The 21359-nt window shown below is 42.1% G+C and overlaps 1 protein-coding gene across 5 annotated transcripts in view; it reads right to left on the reverse strand.

Moving 5' to 3' along the window:
- Nucleotides 1–21359, reverse strand: part of DPH6 (diphthamine biosynthesis 6) — a 248600-nt gene that overhangs the window by 215151 nt on the left and 12090 nt on the right. The gene's annotated exons all lie outside the window — the stretch shown is intronic.

Below are 21359 nucleotides of genomic sequence, written 5' to 3' on the forward strand. Positions count from 1 at the left end.
ACACATTGTACTCATGTAAAAACACGCTGATTCCCGGACCATCTGCAGGCCGAATTTAGAAGGCGATTGGGCCGCATCCGGCCCCCAGGCCTTAGTTTGGGGAACCCTGCCCTAGGCTCTGTGGTTTAGACCACAGCACCACCCACTCTTACACAGGCACAAAACATAACCAAGGTAAAACTGAGGTGACCCCTTCCCTTTTTATTGCCTCTTAACCATAGTAGGTTAAGAGAGAGCCAGTGTGGTGTGAGAGCCAGTGTGGTGTAGTGGTTAAGAGCGGTAGACTCGTTATCTGGGGAACCGGGTTCGCGTCTCCACTCCTCCACATGCAGCTGCTGAGTGACCTTGGGCTAGTCACACTTCTCTGGAGTCTCTCAGCCCCACTCACCTCACAGAGTGTTTGTTGTGGGGGAGGAAGGGAAAGGAGAATGTTAGCCGCTTTGAGACTCCTTCGGGTAGTGAAAAGCGGGATATCAAATCCAAACTCTTCTTCTTCTTCTAGGTTCAAGTACAGTATACACCAACAAAGAGACAAAAGACCCGAGCTTTCAACTCTCTCTCTCTCTCTCTCTCTCTCTCTATTCTGCATTGCAAATGGTAATCTTAACTACATGAAGAAATTAATTCAATATTGCATGGGCTTTAGTGTGCAACCATGGTTGAACTTAACTATTCACTGCATACACCACGGATGCACATGTACACCTTGTAATTAAAACAAGAGCTCTCCTGAAGTGCAGCGGAATGCTTGCATGTGAATACATAGACCGTGCATCCCACATGACAACAACTTTGCCCAACCATTTCTACATAAGCTGAAAGCATCGCAGCAAAAACAGAACTGCATCTACAGTATCCACAAGCAGTTTTTCCCCCTTCTAAAAAAACTGATCCTCAATATGGCAAGACAGAATCATGTCTTTTGGCAGCAAAGAAACAAGGCTCCAATATATGGAGAGGATGCTACTCCAGGAACATGTGAAATCTATCTTTAAAGGCGGTTATATTATATAGTTGACAGGTGACACAGCTTCTATCTGCATTTAGCCTACGGGTGACTTATTAAAACAAAAACTGCAAACTCAAATAAGGAGCCTCATTGTCTAGGTTATCTTATCTCACCCCATTTTTGTAAACAGCAGCTATAAGTTAAAGCCCCAATCTAGCAAGCCTCTGGGCACATTCATACAGAATGTGCATCTGTGTTAACTTTGTGCAAATAGTACCATGCGCAGACCTTTTTAAACGCTTGAAAAATGTATTGTGAGCAATAAAGTGAGCAAAGTTCTTCCAACAGTTTTCACGGGGTAGTTAATCAACTGCAAATGTACTTGACCAGAACCTACGGTACGTAACATCCCCCATTATGCTGAGAAGTGTTTTTTTTCTTCTTCTTCTTCTTCTTCCCACTGAGTGGTTAATCAACTGCAAATAAACTTGGCCACCAACCAGATTATTTGCATTTGCTTTTCAGATCTAAAACAAAAAAAAATACTTTATGGAAATCACTTCTTGCTACATCACTTATTGCATCCCCACCCCCGGCCTTAATTACACTAAACCCATGTTTTAGTACAACACATGTATGTATAAAAGAAGATGAGTCTCATGGCAAATGTTGCTCTGAAAGCATTTATTGATCCTTTTTCTGAAGCATAATTCACTATTCTGTAAAGCAGTACTTTGGGGGATGATGATGCAGGCAATGAATAAGTCACCCTGGCAATTGGGTAATAAATAATGGCTGGCCCACTTTTCCCAACAATACCTCTCTCTTCCCCATCAGTATAACATGAAGGGTTATGCTGACAAACTGGATACTCCCAGAACCAGAATATATTTAATATGGAATACAATCAAGAGCAAGTTGAAATAAGGTTGGAGGCGGGGGAAGTGGGGGGTGGGGGGGGAGAAATATATAACATTTCACATGACAAGCCGAAATGCCTTTCTCTTCTCGTGCTCGGAATCACCAATAGTTTTGGGAAGTTGTTTGTTAGGAAGGGAGCAAGAGTGTTCAGGGGTGCCTCTTGTGATCTAAGGAATCAGCATCTTTTGTATTTGTTTGTTTGCTTGCTTGTTTGCTTGTTTGCTTTTTGTTGTGGGGGAAATAAAACACTGATAAATTGCACATTTAAAAAAATCAAAACTACAGACAGGTAAAGGGCAAAACACAGGAAGGCTAAAGATTTTATATAGCCATGGAAGCAAAAACTGAATGTTACTTAGCTCAAGCCACAAGCAACCACCCCATTCTGCCCAACTACCGTCTTATATTTTTTTCCCTAAACAAAACACAGTATGGCTTATTTTCAGGGGATGTCTTATTTTAACCGCGTTGCATCGGTACGCTGCATAGCCACACCTCTCCAGGCTGTTTTAATGGGAGGTGCCGCGTCACTATGGCTTATTTTTGGGGAATGGCTTATTTTCGGGAATGGCTTATATTTCGCAAATACATAGAAATCCTGCTATGGCTTATTTTATGGCTATGTCTTATTTTAGGAGAAACACGGTAACCAGGCAAAATCTTTGCAACAAAAGGTTGTGTCAGGGATGCATAAAGCGCATTCCTCTATAGCTAAAATTACTTTTATAGTTACCCTGGACCTATGCAGCTGAAGGACCACAGGACCTGGCCTCTCATCGGCAGGGGACCAAGGGCCACTGGGTGACTGCACCCCCTGCTCCCCACAAAGCACAGTACAGTATGGCAAGGGGAAGACAGCCTGGCCCAGTCTATCAGCCAGTGGGAGAAGAGGCCCTGTTTGAAACCCTGCCCATCAGTGTAGATAACAAGGCAGCTTCTTACATTCCCGAAAGACACTAGCTGCCGTTCAAGGAGGAGATGTCTGACCAGAACATAAATGTTTGCTAATAGCATACCACTTCACACATAAGGAGTGTTCTGCTGGATCAAGTCAAAGGCCCATCTTCCTGTTCAAATAGTGGCGGTTGGAGAGGCAGCATAGCAGGGCAGTAATACCCATCTGCCTTCCAAACACTGAGCATCACTGTTGGTTCCTGAGAAGGAAAGCAGGTGGAGGTAGCAGTGTGGTGCAGGCATGGCAGCAGGAGGGTCAGATGGGCTCCACTGCCACCCCCATACCATACCACTAGACCCTGTGCCTCCACCTCCTTTCCTTCTCAGGAACCAGCAGCAACCTTGGGTGCTCAGATGGCAGGTGGGCAACACCGCTCTGCTTGTGCCGCCCTACCAACCGTTACTGGTGGCCACCCAGATGTCTGTGGAAAGCCCACAAGCAAGACCTGAGTGCAACAGCACTCTCCCCAATTGCAATACTCCCACATGTGTCTTGCCCTTTTAGATTGCACACTATGGCATGGCCCCCCTGCCTCCTCTGTCTCTCTTGATGCAAGCTACTTTGAAAGGCGAGATGAAATAAATAATAAATTTTAAGATGCCAGGCAGATGGACTAGATAAGGTTAACACTTGTCACACAAGCACACACATATATACACACACACAGGCAGATCTTTTTTTTGGGGGGGGGGAATGGGAGGCACTAATCAAATCAAGTACAGTAGGCCTATTTAGATCAGTGGTTTATGGGAAAGCAGACTTCATACATGCTAGCAGCCTATTATCATCAAAAAGGAGGGCGGTTAAGCTGTAGTTGAGTGGGAGCAGTTCAAAAGTGATTTGGCAAGTAGAGTTGCCACTTCTCTACCAGCACAAGGCTGGAAATCCTTTAAAGGTTCCAATGCTGATAGGAAGGAACAGAACTTCCTTCTGAACACCAAAACAGAACTAAAAAAAAACAAACAAACAGAAGCTTACCAGTCTCATCCTGCCTCTGAACTCCTAAGAGATCCAGTAGGCTAGAATCTCCCTGAAAGTCCCCGTCCCGTCCCGTCCCCCCCAATTTCCTGCTGCAGAGCATCATGAATGCGCCAATCTATGAAAAGGAGCTTGCATTAGACATCCAATGACTCAACTCTCTGGGCAAATTCAATGGAACTATCTGAAGGAAAATGTATTTAAAAAAAAAAAAGACAAGAGGTGGGTGGAAGAGAAACTTATCAGGATTCCTTCCCGTGTTTTCACTTAAGCATGGAAGGAAACCTGTTTGTATCTTCCTGCTTTGATAGCCTGCAACGAAACTGGCAACAGTTGACTGCCCTATTTGCGAAGTTCAAGAACAAATCGAAACAAAGCAAAGACAGAATTTGTTGCAACAGATACCCCTGGTATTCTACCTACTTAGGAACTGCTAATAGGGCCGTGAAGATGGTACATTTGCAGCTACCAGCTGCATATTGCAGACCTTCTTGTTATATAATAAAAATGTAACAGTATCATAATGCAGGAAAAAGGGGGTGAAGGTGAAAATGGGGGTTGCAAAAAGAGTAGAATGCATGGGAATGGGAGTGAATGGGGGTACAAAAGGGGCTTCTGAAATGAGGTTGGAAAAGTGAAAGGGGAGCTTGGTCTTTGCATTGAGTTGAAAGCAGAAGCTCTTAATGTGGGCTGAATAGTGGGGTAGTTGGTGTGAAGAACAAGCCGGGACACAGCCCCGGGTGTCCCAGTGAAGACTAGGAAGAAAGTGAGAATGCATGTGCGTATATATTTCGACCAGTTTAATGTACCTATTTGCACATTTGTTTTTTCTTTGTATCTCCCTCCTCACGAAATATGGTTTTAGAAACATCCACAACAAACTGGACAGGTCTAGTGTCATCCTAGATCTTCATTAGGATAAAGTTGCCTGAGAGCTGGTGCTTACATTTAACGTGCGCACGCAATTCCCTTGAACATCAAACCATCGGTCATAATTTGTGGTTGAAGGGTACTGTACCATAAAGAAGCAACCATACTTGCGAGTAAACTTGCAGTCCAGCTGATCTCAGCAAATCCCACCTGTTCAATTGTTACACAGCACAGATGGCAGATGCTCAACACAGTGGCCTCGTTCACACAGAACACTTCAGACAAACTATGGCTGAGCATACAGAGTTTGTTAGAAAACGGCAGGCACTTTGCTCTTTCCCTGTTCCTGCTGCTGTCACGCCACCAGCACCTAGGGTACACTTTGGCCTACTGTTTTGTCCAAACACAGACCAGTGGTTTGTCTTCTTCTACCAAACCATGAGTCGCAAACAAGGTTTGTTCTTGGCTTACTATTTGTTTAGACTGAGACAAATTACGAGCCCAGGTTCAGATGCAATCCTAAATCAAACCATGGCTTAGCAGTGTGGCAGAAGCAGGGGAAGAGGGAAGCTACCAAGATTTTCTAACTTTGCACCAGCACATTTGCTTGCTTATGTCAAGCGTGATTTGGCTTACAGTTATGTGCCAAAGAGGCCACTTTCTTTCTTTCTTTTAAAAATAAATAAAGTTTATTAGCGTTTATAAACAAAGAGATAAAAGAAGCCACTTTCTTTCTCAAAGCAAGTAGCAACTGTCTTCATATGATTATCTCTCCCCCCCACACACACACACACACACAGACAAAATTATCCATCTCCAGGCCACCTTTACTCAGTGTGCAAGGAATTCCTGAGGCTGCCACTGGTGCAACCAGAGGGCATGGCCAGAGGGCAGGGCAGGCGAGGAGGCACTAGGCAGACTATGGCACTGAGGCCTACCATGCATGGACCTCGTTCCTACTGTCCATCTAAGTTGCAGGAGTCGAAGATCACAGACAATGTTTTCGGAACCACTGTTCCTTAAGAAAAAGCTTCCCACCAAATTTTCCATTTCACAACTTATTCCACCGACGTAACACTGGGGCTGGAGATATACATGATACAGGCCAAGCTATAAGGAAACAGCTTGGGTGCACTTGTGACAGGGGGAATAATGGCTAAGGCTACTGCTAAATCAGCATAATGGTGGCCTAACTGAAGTTTACCACTTTTCCATTACTCTGTAGCAGATTTTTTTTTCTTTTTTTCAGAGTTAACATTCTAGATTGAGTCAGAGACTTTATAAATGAACACATAAAAAATGATTAAGTGGTAAAACTTTACAAACTTTGTTGAAAACAAGTGCAAAAAAAGCCTACAAAATTAAAATGTACAGTGGATAAATTCATTTTCATGACATATTTCTTTTAGTCAGAAACCACAAGAATGTCCTTTCATAAGCCATCTAAGATGAAAATCAAAGAACGTTGTTTTCTGTTTGGTTTTTTTTTTTGGTGGAGTGCTGTAAAATTATCACTGACATTTTAATTTAAAAAAGAAAGAACTATAGGTAGAATAAATAGGACATTTCCCGTAACTGTCTGTAGTGGGTGCTCTGTCACTTCTTTGTGGAGTCTTAGTAAATTACACAAGTTCTCAGCTAGGCAGAGCAGCTATAATTCATTGTCCCCAGTAATGTAATCTACATTTATCATTATTTTAATTAAACTAAATCTTTAATTTGCTATCTTCACTTCCGAGGAAATATACCTTGCTCTCTTTATCACCCTCACAGACGGCATGTGCTCTTACAGTGCATCAGAGCTTTCCTTTAAAAATGTTTCTTCTTTTCTGTTCGATTTGGAATTAGATACCAACCACAAGATTTGTATTATGTATTACCGGTTCCCTTTTACTTGGGAGTAAGCACCACTGAGTATATCTGCATCATTAAGGCTTGATCTCATGCTTGCTACTTAAAGGTAGGTCCCACAGAGTTCATTGGGGCTTACACCAAAGTCAATCTGCATAGGGCTGTAGCTTCCATAGGTGTTTCGGAAAGTTTTGGCTATGTTCCTACAATTTTAATGCCCCACAATATTAGCTATTCTGTCACAATTGCCTTACGATAGTTGCTGTCACAAACCTGGCTGTGCACATTGGCTATCTTGATTTGGATGTGCAAGTGGGGTCCCAAACCAAGGAGTGAAAGGGCACTTAGGGAAAGGAAGCAAGCTCTGTATCACTAAGAGAAGGTCTGTTTATGTGACATGCTGCAACTGATATGAACACAGACCATATATATCATCCTTAAATTGGTTCATACACAATGCTATATTTAGTTAATGTATTTCTATTTCAATGAAACATGACTGCAATCTAGTACTCACTTCCATAAGTGTAAGCCCTGCTGAACTCCATGGAGCTTACGTCTGGACTTCTATAAAGTTATAGATGTTAGAAGTGGAGCTCACCCATTCCTATTCCTGGCTGGCCGAATCTGTGTTTGTTAGCACATTGTGATTATCCTTGTACACACAATATGATTTCACTATCAGCTTATGATTTCTAGACGCTCACTGCTTCTGCCCTTGGAATAGTCTTGGGTAGCCACTAATGATTATTTGTGGTAAATAATTTACTTTAAGGATGCAAGACCTGCCATACACGAAAAGAAACTTCAAACATTTCCCACAATTGCACTGAATCACAACCTTAACTCTACCCCCCTCCCAAAATAATACCTTTAAAAGAAACATAACTACAGATAAAACAAGAATAAAATTGCAGGCATTGCAAAATTTGACATGACAACTTGAGCTATGGTTTGGTTTTTGTAATGCAGTATCTTTTTCAACAGCCAGAACTAGGCATTTGATAAGGAGATGGGAGAATTTAAAAGTACAGTTTGTGTGTGCTGCCATTACTCATACTCCTTGAGTAATTAAGAGAACTGGATCCCTAAAAAGGAGAGGGGCACACAAAGTAATCTCAGTTTCTGTACAACAGCTGACACACTCCGACCTGCATGATTCCAAGTAGGATTTTGTTACACCTTATGATCTTCTCAATGGATGTAGCAGTGCCTTCAGAAGACCATATTATTCATTAAGTTCTCGTAATTAAGCAACACAAAAGGGAGTTTAATTGCAATGATCTGTAAGTGCGGGAGACAATTCAATACAGTTGCACAGTATGTCCAAGTCTATGTGACATCAACCTTCATAGAGGTGAGTTATTAAGACTACACACATATAATTCCAGAGACATATTCTAAGCTCAGATGGTGCTATGAAACTCAAACTACATGATGTACCAGGATCTACCAAAACACAAATCACATGATCGGTCATGCCGGGGGTGGCAACATTTTTCAGCCTGAGGGCTGCAATGATCCATGGTTAACCTGGACTGTGTCTGATAAAAAGGTGTGGCCAAGGGGACATTTAAGAGTTTTGAAGGGGGTCATAAAAACCTTTTGACATTCCAGAATCACAAATGGGGTTCCTTGGGAGTGCTAAGTAAAAAAAAAAAAAAATTTTTTTTAAAAAAAGATAATAATGGACAACTTGGGGAGGGGGCACAAAAAGTTTCTGACATCACAGCAAGGGACAAGTCAGTTAAAAAGGTATAAAATGTATTAATTTGTTTAAAGAAATTGGGGGTTTTCAGGCGGCACCACAAAAAAAAAAATCATCGGGGTGTGTGGGTGTGTGGTCCATGATCCAACTAGCCCTGTCTTATGTATAGTCCCCTTGAAACAAATTTGCGTATCTTCATTTGCCTCTCTGTGGGAGAGCTGGCTGGTGACAGGCTCTATGGAACCTGAACTTTTAATTTCTTTAAAGCTAAAGTTCCGACAGATATTACAAGAATGTGTGCGCTGTTCAAAGATTCCACTGACCAATTACTGATATAAGAGCAAATCTTAAAGAATTCGGAGAATGGCCTTTTGCTTTTCTTAATTACTTTTCAGAAGGCAAAGCAGCTGCCGAAAATCAAATCATTTATATGAAGAAATAAGATTTTGACTAGGCTAAGAATACATCTAACACCTTGCCTTTTTCTGGCCATGAATGTTGTTTAAAAGCTCACAGCCTCGTGATACTGCAAACAGGCAGCCTACAGAGGGCAGTGTTGTATCAGCTTTGGAACCTTCCTTGGGCTACAGTGGCATGAAAAAAGGGAACTGTCAAAAATATCCAATCTACAGTGTTGGGAGGGGGATGCAAATGTACTAAACCTAATACATTTGTAAGCCAAAAACACTGAAGCAAGGTTTCTGAAAGACAACTGGACTTGAGGTTTTGGAAGAGAAGAAGAAACTTCACATAACAGACTGTCAGACTGAAAAGGCTACCGCAGTACATACATATGGCATTTTCCTTTGTAGTTTGCCCAGTGAGAAAAGGTAACTAATCATAGCACTTCCTTATTCTTTGCAAAAACAAAAAAAAGCACCAGGTTACTGGAACCCGAGTTACTATCAGTATGAAGAACCAGCGTGAGCAGTTATGCATTTCTATCATTAGGAATTTGTACATTATCGCTATATAGTTTGGGGGGGGGGGTTAAGGACAATTCTATTTTTCAACCATAAAGAAATGTGCAGATTGGGCACTTCTACTAAGGAATGTAAAAATATAAAGCTCACATTTAAAAACAGTGCTAAAGACATCAATGAAAACAAACAATGTTTTACAAAACATTACACCCAATATTTACTTCATTTTCAACCTGTTCTTCATCAAACAAGAGATTCCTGTGTGGTCACATCAAATATAAAGCAAGCTAACAAAGCAATAATTGCAACAAAAAACATTAAAACAATTCCGATAAAAACATTACATGATGACGTAAGGGGTAATCATTTTCTTATTTTAATAATTATAATTATGTATTTTGCTGATCAATGTAGAGCAGAGATTTCATTTTTTGAAATAGTCATGTTTGAAAGATGCCAATGTAAAATCATTTTTTCTTTGACACGTGGACAAAATAGCAGCAACTTTCGTGTACTTGTTAGAAAACAGGATGCCAGTTTTATACCCATAGAAAGCCACTGCCCCCTCACCTGGAATTCAGTACATCATCACAAACACTTACATCCCATTTATTTCAATGGGACAGAAGCATTTATTACTGTGCTTTGCAATGCAGCAGTGTGGGATGACTAAATACACACACACACACACACATTTTCATTCAAATATATTGCTGATTATTAATACCATCATACAGAATATGCAACTCTGTTGACTATTCAGAGTTCAATCCCAAAAAGAAATATATCATTTTTGTTTGAAACAAATAGCAGATTTCAAATATGTTTTTATAAAGACACACATTATTTTCACACACACACACACACACAAACACACCCCATCATCATGATCATCATCATCTATAAACACTGCTCATCTGCCTTATTTAACATAAGGCATTTTCAGGATAGTAGGCTTGTCGGTTTTTGCATGTCTGATCTAGATTTTTCAATTTCGTTGTTCTGTATGGGACAATGACAATAAAGATCATTGTATCATATCGTAAAATTGTTTGGTAAAATTCTTATCTTACTGAAGTAGCATAGGTCTAGGCATCCATGTGTTACAAAAAGCCAAATTCTGGCTATACCCAACAAAGAAATGCTTTGATTGCTTTGGTAAAATAGACCTGAACTATTTAATAGATTTTCCTATTAATTGTACATGTGGCAAAAAGGGGGGTAAGATAATTCCCAATTTCCGAAGTCGCTTCCAAAGGGTATTTAACAAAATCTGCTATTGCCCATGTAGCGAGGCAACATTACAAAACTGACTAATTTATTAAGATCCTGATTGTGAACAAAGCTGTTGCTAGACTGAAATGCAGCACTGTTTATTCATATACAAGTATTTCACTTAAGGGATAAATGGCAGTGCTCCTAAAGGAATATAAAAGCAAAGTGATTAGCAATCATTACTGTTAATTAGTGTTCACTTTGCATTTAGAAGGATGAGCCTCCTCTTTATGAATAAATGGAAAGTTTCTTTCTGAAGCGCTGCCAGACCTGCACTAGGTAAGCCTTGGACTGATAAGCAGACTTTAAAAGAAACAGTGGGGCGGGTGGGGTGGGGGGGTGGAGAGAAAGAGAGATCTAGAGACAGATCAGCATCCAATTAATAAAGCCCAATTCTTAAACAGGAAAAGGTTTGAAAGGAATGAGTACAACTGGAAACTCATACTTCACATTGTGCAATCTCCCTGATAAAAGGAGGAAATGTGTGTTTATCAATGTGCTGCGAGCGCACAGTTCATTTGGCGTCCTGTAAACAATGCCTGGTTGCCCATTTCCGAATACATGTGAGAATCTTGCAGATCCAGAGCACCAGATTCAGCAGGCAAGGTCACACTAGCAATGCCCTGGAAATGGGAAATTAGTGGGGGGGGGGCCCCTGCAATCAGAGGTTTAAGTCTGACTCCAAAAAAAAAAAGACACCCCCCCAAGCTTTCTTAACATCCTTCAACACTAGCATTGCTGCCTCTGCTGATTCAATATTAACAGGACAGGGCTGGGAGGAATGAAAAGGCACCCAAACAGGGGCAGGTTCACTAAAAATGATGTTTACATAGTGCTGCATATTTCTCATGTTAAGAAACCACAGATGGGGGACCAAAAATGCAGCAGAGCCTGTTCCCCACCGCCCCGCCCAAGAAATGACCTGCTGGAATTTTCTGTTAAAATGTAGGGAATTACCGGCACTAAGGAGCTCTAGGAATATCTATGGGGAAAAGTCATATTCTAGAAGGGCTGTTCCCTGCACAATCCTCACCATGTTCATCTGCAAGTATCTTGAATGGCTTTCAACACAACACAACCTACTTTTTAAGTCAGTATACTTGCAATGTGTATACTGCCAGTGTGGTGTTTTGGTTAAGAGCGGTAGACTCGTAATCTGGGGAACCGGGTTCGCGTCTCCGCTCCTCCACTTGCAGCTGCTGGGTGACCTTGAGCTAGTCACACTTCTCTGAAGTCTCTCAGCCCCACTCACCTCACAGAGTGTTTGTTGTGGGGGAGGAAGGGAAAGGAGAACGTTAGCCGCTTTGAGACTCCTTCGGGTAGTGATAAAGCGGGATATCAAATCCAAACTCTTCTTGCAAGACGTACCGGTAATCGTGTTTTGGAAACTTTTTGATGCTAAACCCTTTTAACTTGGGAAAGCATTGCATCAGCAAAGGTCACCTCGTCTAAACCCTCCTCAGAAGTCACCTTTTCTGCATGGCCTTTGGCTTATGATGGGTAGGCAAACTAAGGCCCGGGGGCCGGATCCGGCCCAATCGCCTTCTCAATCCAGCCCGCGGACGGTCTGGGAACCAGCGTGTTTTTACATGAGTAGAATGTGTGCTTTTATTTAAAATGCATCTCTGGGTTATTTGTGGGGCATAGGAATTCGTTCATTATTTTTTTTCAAAATATAGTCTGGCCCCCCACAAGCTCTGAGGGACAGCGGACCGGCCCCCTGCTGAAAAAGTTTGCTAACCCCTGCTTAGCATCACCCCCAGATGCAACCAGGTTTTAAGTACACACAACTGCACTGGCTTAATTTGTCCCTTCCCTCCTTCTGTTGCTTCCATCTTTTCTGGTTGCAAGACCCTTGGGGACAAATAGAGCTGTCTATTTTTGCCTATGCAATGTATAGCTTTTAAACACAGTGTTGCCAGCTGTGAACCTTCAAGGTGAAAAGTAGAAACAAAGAGCATTATGCCACCTGAACGGTTTTAATGCTCAGGGCGGCAAGACATTGAAGTTGCTGAGGATCCTGGAGCCTGTCGTGCTATCAGTAAATATACTTGATTTTCTCCTAAATGACTCCACTTTCTAAACTCTGATAACAAAAAGTTGAACTCGCAAAATTGTATACACGGTTGCTGTCAATTAGGATTGTCTGCAAAAGCAAACAAAACAAAAATCATGGGTGCGGTATTTAGAAAAAAAGAGAGAGAAGGCTATGTGTATTCGTAACACAAATCAGTTTTGGTCTATAAATTACAGCAAGGTCTGACTTACAAATTATCAGGCTGGTTGTTATTTTTAACCATATAATGGGCTGTATCCAACATCGCATGAGTGGAAGACATGACAGCGCAAACTGATCTTCCCATCACTCTTCTCCCCCTGCAATCATCAGTACCCACCACCACCCCGGATATCAGGGTGGGACCCTGCCTAAGATTGTGGGAGAGTCATCCCCAAATCAACTATAGAAAAACCAGCAAAATAGCTTACCACGGGATAATAACTGCTACATAGAACAATTTAACAGGGCCTTTACAGAATGCCCTTACCACGTAGCCCAATCTTGAATGTGGAGACACAGTAAATGATTTACTACAACTCCATCAAAGCCAAAGCTTCTTATATTTATTTATTTTAAAAGCCCAAAATTTTCATTAATCCTAATCCATAAGTAAACCATACAGGATTTTTACTTATTTTTTAGCCCTTGGTGTATGCATGCGCCTACGTCAAATTCAGCAACAAGGATAGGATGCAGAACTTCTCCCTTTCCCCCTTCTTCTGGTTTCACATTTTCCTGTAAAATGTGCATTCCTTTGCAACATATGGATGAAATCATGAACAACTGGGAAGATGTCCTGGTATTTAAATATGAATATTTTCCCCTTAACAAGTTTTATATGAACAGTCATATGATCATCCGATATTCATGAAAGGAAAAAAAGGAGACAATAATTCTCAAATGGCTGAAACATTTTTTATAAAAATAATTACATCCCACTTTTCTACTCAAAGTGGCTAACAATGAATTCATAAAAAAAATCAAAACAATTTATTCATTCCAGGTATTTGTACACATTTTACTATTCAGAATTTCTAAACAGTGTGCATAAAAAAGTTAACTATACAGAGAGTAAGAAAAAAATTGAATTCTTCAGAGAGAGAGAGAGAGAGAGACCAGCTTAAAATGCCTACTGAAATAGGGAAGACTTTGTCAAGCACCTGAATTTTACAGTAGCAAGGAAGGGCATTCCAGAGGATTGGTTCAGGCATGCATCTGAACCATGGGGGACCACAAACACAGACTCTCCCAAAGATCTAAGTTATTAGGGATACTAATTACAAATAAAATGTAATGCTGGAAAAGACACATTCAGCTTTCCAAATGTTCCTCCCACGAGCCTGAGAGCTTTGGACCCCAGCTTTTCACCCAACTCTGCGACACCAGCAGTTTTAGCAAAGTCCTGACTAGCATTTAAGGCCCTCTTAGCGATGCCTCAAAAAGAGTATTCTCTGTTCCCTTTAAGGTATTAGCCCTGCAATGTCTCCACGCATGGCACTCTCACTGAACTCAAAAGAATGCTGCAAGTACGGAAAAAGTTAGAAGTTAAAAAAAACCTATAAAGGGATTCAAATAAATCTTTCAAAAATTTAAAACTCATTATTCAGTATTACCGTGGTAGACGTCTATTAGAGTAATGACAGCTGAAAGGAGAAAGTGTTCTATTGGCAACACCAGGTGTATTTTTTCCATACCTATATGACAAGTCGTGAGTTGTATAAACGGTTTTATAGGTTGAGAAAACACATTAAAAGTTTAATACCTAATGCACGTGTTGGTTATGTCCTGGTTTCTTTGACAGATAACGTATAAACAGGCAAAAAGGCAGGGGGTATTTGTGCAGAGTATTTGCAGAAGACATACAGTGAATGGAATGAAATAATAAATTGCAAGGTTTTCTCCTACATACAGACTCATTAGAGCTGAATAACCAAAATAACCAAAATGCTGTCATCCAGATGTTGTTGGGACTACAGCTCTCACCAGCCCCATCCAGCACTGCCAGTGATCAGGGATGATTGGAACCACAGTCCAGCATTATCTGTAGGGTACCATATTGCCAGAAGGGTCTATAAATATGAAACTTCTCCTCCACCCCCAGCCAGACATGCATTTAGGAATCCGACATGTATGACTCCCTATAGTTCACAGCACAAGCTGAACTTAGATAATAATTTAGAAGCCTGGACCTGTTTTAAGCCCTTGGGGTGTATGACAGAAGGCACTGCTTTAAAAGATTCGCTATCCGGGCTGGTGCAAAATGGAAGTCCCCATTCTTGCTTAATTTAAGAAGCAGAACAAAATTATGTGACCGTGTCATTATTCATCAGTCAGATAAGAGGAAAAGCACTCTTCAGATGTTCCATGCAGGGGAAAGTAAACACTTGGTGCCACCACCTTCCAACTTGTGCAAGGACACTGTTTCGGGGGGGGGGGTGTTTTGCATTTGTGGAGGCGACCAGCATATTTTAGAACTCTGGGTTGGTAAGTGACGGGAAAAGAAATAGGCAGGTGACAGAGCTAACACACTTGTTCCCCTCTAATCTCCATCACTTGTATGGGATGCCTGAAGAGAACCAGCAATACCAATAGATCATAATGCAGATCTTGGTAACTCTAACTATTAACCTATCTTACGTAGCAGCACCCGGAAACAAATTGCCTACCTATTAATACAGTACTGACAACTATAAAGATGCATATTTGCAAGAGGGGCAGAAAAACACTGAAAACACAGAAATCACAGAAATGCATACTCTTTTAAACTTGCATAAGCTTTTTGCCACAGACAGAAGCTTATAGGATTTGGGGTGTAACGACGTCCAGAAGGCCATCCCTGCCCTAGACTATGTCCAGGACTAACATTTACGCACACCATGGTGATGCCAATATGTGTGTGTCTGTGTGTAAAATTTGTATACCACATATCACAATGCAAAATGAGAACAAGGCAGACCTTGTGATATTGTGGTCTTTGGCTGTTTAAGGCTTTATAAGTCAAAACAAGCATTCTGAATTAGGCCTAGAAACTAATTGACAGCCCGTGGACCTTTTCAATCATGGTGCCCTCCCTAGAGAATCTACTGGCTGTCAAATGTTCTTGCCTGTAACTTTTCAGGAAAGGGCAAAGACATTTAAAAGATTTCCCCTGCATGTTTTATAACAGGTTTCAATGGTGTTTGGGTGGATTTACTGGTTTTTACTGGTTGCCCTTTTAGAGCTTCATCTGTAACTGTTGATTTACCAAAAAGGACAGCCAACATGATGCTCTCCAGGTGTTGCTGGACTCCCAGCTCCCATCGGCCCCAGCCTGCATGGCCAATGGTCAGAGGTGATGGGAGCTATGGTCCAATATATGGAGGGCACTACATTGACTACCCCAATTCGGAATGTATGCTAACCAGGCAATTTTACTGGAAGGCATTTTGGAAACTATTTAAATAAATAACAGTACTTTGGAAGATTATTTTCCAGTACACAAAATATTCAAATTGTAAGATGTCCTATTCAGAAGCACAGTCATTAAAACATATTCTCTTCACTAGATCTAATTACTATATACAGTTCAATAAGTGCTGTACAACTCAAAAAAAGAACTAGTCTGCATTATATCAAAGCATTATTTCGTGGAAATAAACCATCTTTTATAATATTATAAATGTTTGGCTCCTGAAAAAAGCATTAGTCCGATGTATCAATTACAGTTTCAAACCCTGAGCAATTCCATAACAGGAGACTATAGTTTAAGCTATCCAGAACCAGTACACTTTCGTTCCTTGCCAGCTAAGCCATGGTTTAGCCAGCCATAATGATGATGTCTGAAAGAGCCCTACTTCAGTAACTGATTTTGTTTCCAAAGGGATGTCAAAATAATGCTACTTCTAAAAACTTTGCATCCCTCTTCTCTTTTAATTAATAATTATTACTATTTCCAAAAAATAAACAGGATATAGATTTACACACACCAAAATTAAAGAGGGATTGTATCTCAGGGAGGTTAAACAACATTCAGTGTGTCCTGCTGTATGCCTTCAAAAGATTTAATTTGATTCCAGTATATTATTGCCCTTTTGTGACAAACATTCAAAAATGTATCACAGTTAACAAAAATACCCATGCCCCAAACCAACAATGGGAGATTAACACACAGGTATCTTTTGAGGTACACTGGGGTGCATATATCCTCATCTCCTGTCGCCCATTAGCTAATACATGCAACTAGTTATCCACAGCAAGAACTGGATCAGGGCGTTCATCCTTTTCCCATGCAAATAAAAAAACTTAACATGAATTAACTCCTACATTCTTCTTTCCTATAAATTACCCAATTATTTATTGGCATATGCAAGATTTCAAGTACAATTTTAGAACTGTTTTAAATGAATTCAGCTGTAAAAGCACAGTTATAGAATGTCTATCATTAATGCAATTGATTCCATATATTTATATCTTTAAATTTCCTTGAAGTGAAATTAATATCTGTTCAGAGCAAAAAGAAAAAAAGAAAAAGACACACAACCTCACTTATTTAGTCCAAGACAACTTGATAACATCTCTTTCAACCATAGTTATAAATATCTTGCACAAACTTCCAAAGCAGAAGTTGTCAAGATATAACATTAGCATTAATTTATGTCATAACTGACTGTTATTCTCAAGATAATAGCAAAGTATTCAGTCCATGCTGTCTGGAGAAAAAATGAAAAAGAAACTTTGTCCTGTCACTAATCATTTAATTAAATCTATCAATAACACGTTCTCTTTTACACTTCTTACAACTTGATCCTAAGATGTGCTGTGCATTGAGGAAGTTAAAAAGAATATACCAGGAAGAAGAAGAGGAGGAGGAGGAGTATGGATTTGATATCCCGCTTTATCACTACCCGAAGGAGTCTCAAAGCGGCTAGCATTCTCCTTTCCCTTCCTCCCCCACAACAAACACTCTGTGAGGTGAGTGGGGCTGAGACTTCAAAGAAGTGTGACTAGCCCAAGGTCACCCAGCAGCTGCATGTGGAGGAGCGGAGACGCGAATCCGGTTCACCAGATTACGAGTCTAACACTCTAGCAGAAGTTACAGGTAGGTAGCCGTCTTGGTCTGCCATAGTCAAAACAAAATAAAATAAAAAATTCCTTCCAGTAGCACCTTAGAGACCAACTAAGTTTGTTCTTGGTATGAGCTTTCGTGTGCATGCACACTTCTTCAGATACACTGAAATAGAACTAAGGTTCTCTGTAACTTCCATCATAGAGCTTCAGTATGCTGATGACAACGTAGTGCGTGCACACTCAGTTCTGTATGACCAATAACTAAGAAATCTTTGCAGTAATCCAATAGACTAGTGGTCCCCAAACATTTTCACTCCATGGACCGCTTGAAAATTGCTGAGGATCATGGAGAACCACCCAACAATTTCTTTCCTGCCCATTGTAGCAGTTGTACTGTGCAGTGTTAGATGCAATTTTTAATTGTCTTTTTATTGCTTCTTTCATTTCTTATATTTTGTATTTTATTGTATGGTAGGATCACAATTTGTGTGCATTTGACTCATTCAATCACAGCGTTACGTGCCAGGCGGCCTGGTAGCTGATATCACACAGTCAGTCAGTCAGTTTTATTACGGCAAAAGCCAGCAGTACAAAGAATCATAAAATCATAAATCCAAACAGAGAAAAATTGGCAACAACATCACCAGAGATAAAACAATTACACAGATTAAAGTTATACAAGGCACATAGCTTAAAAGCTCTTTCTGCAGCAGATTGGGCTAGTGATTCAAATTTCTTTTTCAGGCCCCTATTGGAACCAATTATTTTACAATTCAACTAGGATCTGTGGAATCCAACCTAGGGCTAAGTGAACATTCCATCAGCGCAAGGATTCCAGCCTGCACTACAGAATGTTTCCTCCCTCTGAGGCACCAAGATACGAGCCCCTGAACCCCATTTCGGAGATGCCCCCACTCCATTTTAGAGATTCAACTTTGCTTGAACTTTGCTTCAACTTTGCCAGCTAAAATCCTTACATTGCAGCTTCTTAGATAAACTTAGACATATCAGCAGTTTCAGCAGTTCAGCAGTTCAGCAGAATGCCAGTAAACGGCCGACCACAGACTTCCTCTTTTTCCACACTCTGTCTGGGTAGCTAACCACAACTCACCCCCTGACCGAGCCATTTCCTGTGAACATCAGCAGAAGCCAAAATAAGGTCCCAGGTGCAGTTGGAGGTCAACGGCTAGGCATTTAGGCACTGTAATAATAGCATATAGCACCTCCTGGCGGCTAAAGCAGCTTGAAACAGACAAAGGCAGCCGGACAAAGGAAATGTTCTGATTTGCTAACGCAGTATTATAATATTAGTTCTGATAGGCCAGGAGGAGGGATTTAGGAGGAGCTTTACTATGTCATAGAGAGTACTTAAGCTTGCCCCACAGGAGGTGGGGTGTGCATTTGCCTTTTGCTTACTGAATGCACCTTATTGCAATAAAGAGACTTTTTTCTGAAAACTTTGCTGCCTGAAATATTTTCGTCTGGTCTTATTGGGTCAAGGCATACAGGCGTAACATTTCTGGTGCCGTCAAGGACTCGGATCGGGCCTTAAGCCCTCGACCAGAGGCAGCCCCTTGCCTACTATGCAGGGCGTGGGAGGTTAACAGCCCTGTGACCTTGCGCGCACCACCTCAGTCTTAAGAGTTGGAAGGGATCAGAAGGCATCTTGACCCCCCTCCGCCCTGCAAGGAGTGGCAACGGACAAAGAACCGGGGAGACAGGGAAGACAGCCGGCTTTTGGTGAGTACTGACCCTCTATATTAATTAGAGGAAGGGGGACTTGATCTCTCCCCAGCGTATGGTATTAGCCAGCAGGTAAGGGGTCCTCTGGCGAACCCATATACGCAGAGGTAGGACAGGTAGGGCAGGTAGGACAGGTAGGGCAGGTAGATACATAGATATGTGTAGGTAGGCAAGAAAGGACAAAAGGGGGAAAACTTTGGGAGGTATATGTGTGTGGTGTGTGAATAAGGTACTCCAGTGATTGTGTGTATGCATGAGAGGCCGGGGCGTTAGTGCCACTAGCCAAGCGACGTGTGGAGAAAGGTGTGTGATTGTACCTTGGTAGGAGCGGAGTACCTCAGCAGCCCAGGATGGGAGGAGGGTCCAGCAAAGGGACTCCCCTCCAGTGTTTTCTGGACCATTGGAAGGAAGCCACAGAGGGCGACGATTGGGGATTCCCGTTGAGGAAAGAACGCCTACGATCCCTGTGTGAAGTAGACTGGCCAACACAGGGTACAGGCTGGCCCTCCGAGGGAAGCTTTGATGAGAATCTCATTAATCCCTTATGGCGGACTATAATTGACAATCATCCAGACCAGATACCATATATCTCAACGTGGAAGGATGCTGTAGACCATAATCCCCCTTGCCTGCGAGGGTGCAGAAAATTGCCACCAAGGGCTAAGATCTGCAGTGTACAGAAGTTAGCAAAACACCCGCCAGTACTGGACAGTCAAGAAGAGGAGCTTATGGTTCCGCGGCCACCCCCTTATGCGCCCCTAGTACAACAGCCTCAGAACGCAGACCCACCGGCTGGGGCAGAAGGGGGACAGGGGAATAGGGTGAAGGTCCCTAACACCCAAACCCTGGAAGAAATATACCCAAACCTCAGAGAATTAAGGGAAAAGATAAGCCGGTATAGGTCCTCCAATCCTAAGCATAGAAGTGCAGCGGCAGCCTACAGCAGGGCCCGTAATCAGGCACTGAAAGACTATGCAAAAGGGTGCAAGGAAGCACCACCAGAAGACCTAATTGCCCCCCTTCGGGTGGTATGGAACAATCCACCCCACCTGATGCACCTTTAGTCGATGGTGGACCCCCACCTCGGACGTACACCATGCAGTATGTTCCCTTTACCACCACAGATTTGATGAATTGGAAGGTACACACACCACCCTTTAGTGAAAAACCTAAAGCTATGGTGGATTTAATGGCATCTATCTTCGCTGCCCACGAACCAACCTGGCCAGATTGCCAGCAGTTGCTGAATACCCTTTTTACCACAGAGGAAAGAAGGAGGATAGATCAACAAGCATTAGAACACTTGAAGGAACAGAGAGTGTTAGAAACAGATTGGCCCACTCGATATCCATCGTCTGATCCCAAATGGAACGCAAACAATGATGGAGACCGAAACGCCCTGAAAGCATATAGGGAAACTCTCCTACAAGGTATTCGAAGGGCAGCTAGGAAGCCAACAGACCTGTCCAAGGTCTCGGCTGTGACCCAGAAGGCAGATGAGAGCCCTGGAGATTTTCTGGAACGGTTAATGGAAGCCTATAGAATCTGGACTCCATTTGACCCCGACCTCCCCGAGTATGCGGCGATGGTCAATAGCTCATTTATCGCACAATCCACTAAAGATATAAGGACAAAGATACAAAAGCAGGATGGGTTTCAAGGAAAGTCCCGGAGTGAATTGATGGCAATTGCCCAGCGAGTGTATGACTATAGAGGGGAGGAGGAGAAGAAGGAAAAGAGGAAGTGGATGAAGGAGAAGGCGGCAGTTATGGCGGCAGCTTTGGCCTAAGGGGAACCGGCGACTCGGGAGGGCCAGAGGGGCCCAGAGGCCCGGGATAGAGGCCGGTGAAGAGGTCAGCCGCTTGGAAGAAAGCAGTAGAAGAGGCATTGAAGGAGTATGTAAGGATGAAAGGCCAAGCAACAAGCGTCCTAGGACTGGTGACCCGGGTGAGGCCAGAGGGGTCTGACCCGAGGAAGAGGCCGGTGAAAAGGTCAGTTGCTAGGAAGGAAGCAGTGTGTCATATGTAGAAAAGGGAGACACACTGGAAGTGAGAATGGCCCCAGAATAGAGGAGAAGGAAG

The sequence above is a fragment of the Lacerta agilis genome, chromosome 1 (assembly GCF_009819535.1).
Source record: "Lacerta agilis isolate rLacAgi1 chromosome 1, rLacAgi1.pri, whole genome shotgun sequence".
NCBI classification, from domain to species: Eukaryota; Metazoa; Chordata; class Lepidosauria; order Squamata; family Lacertidae; genus Lacerta; species Lacerta agilis.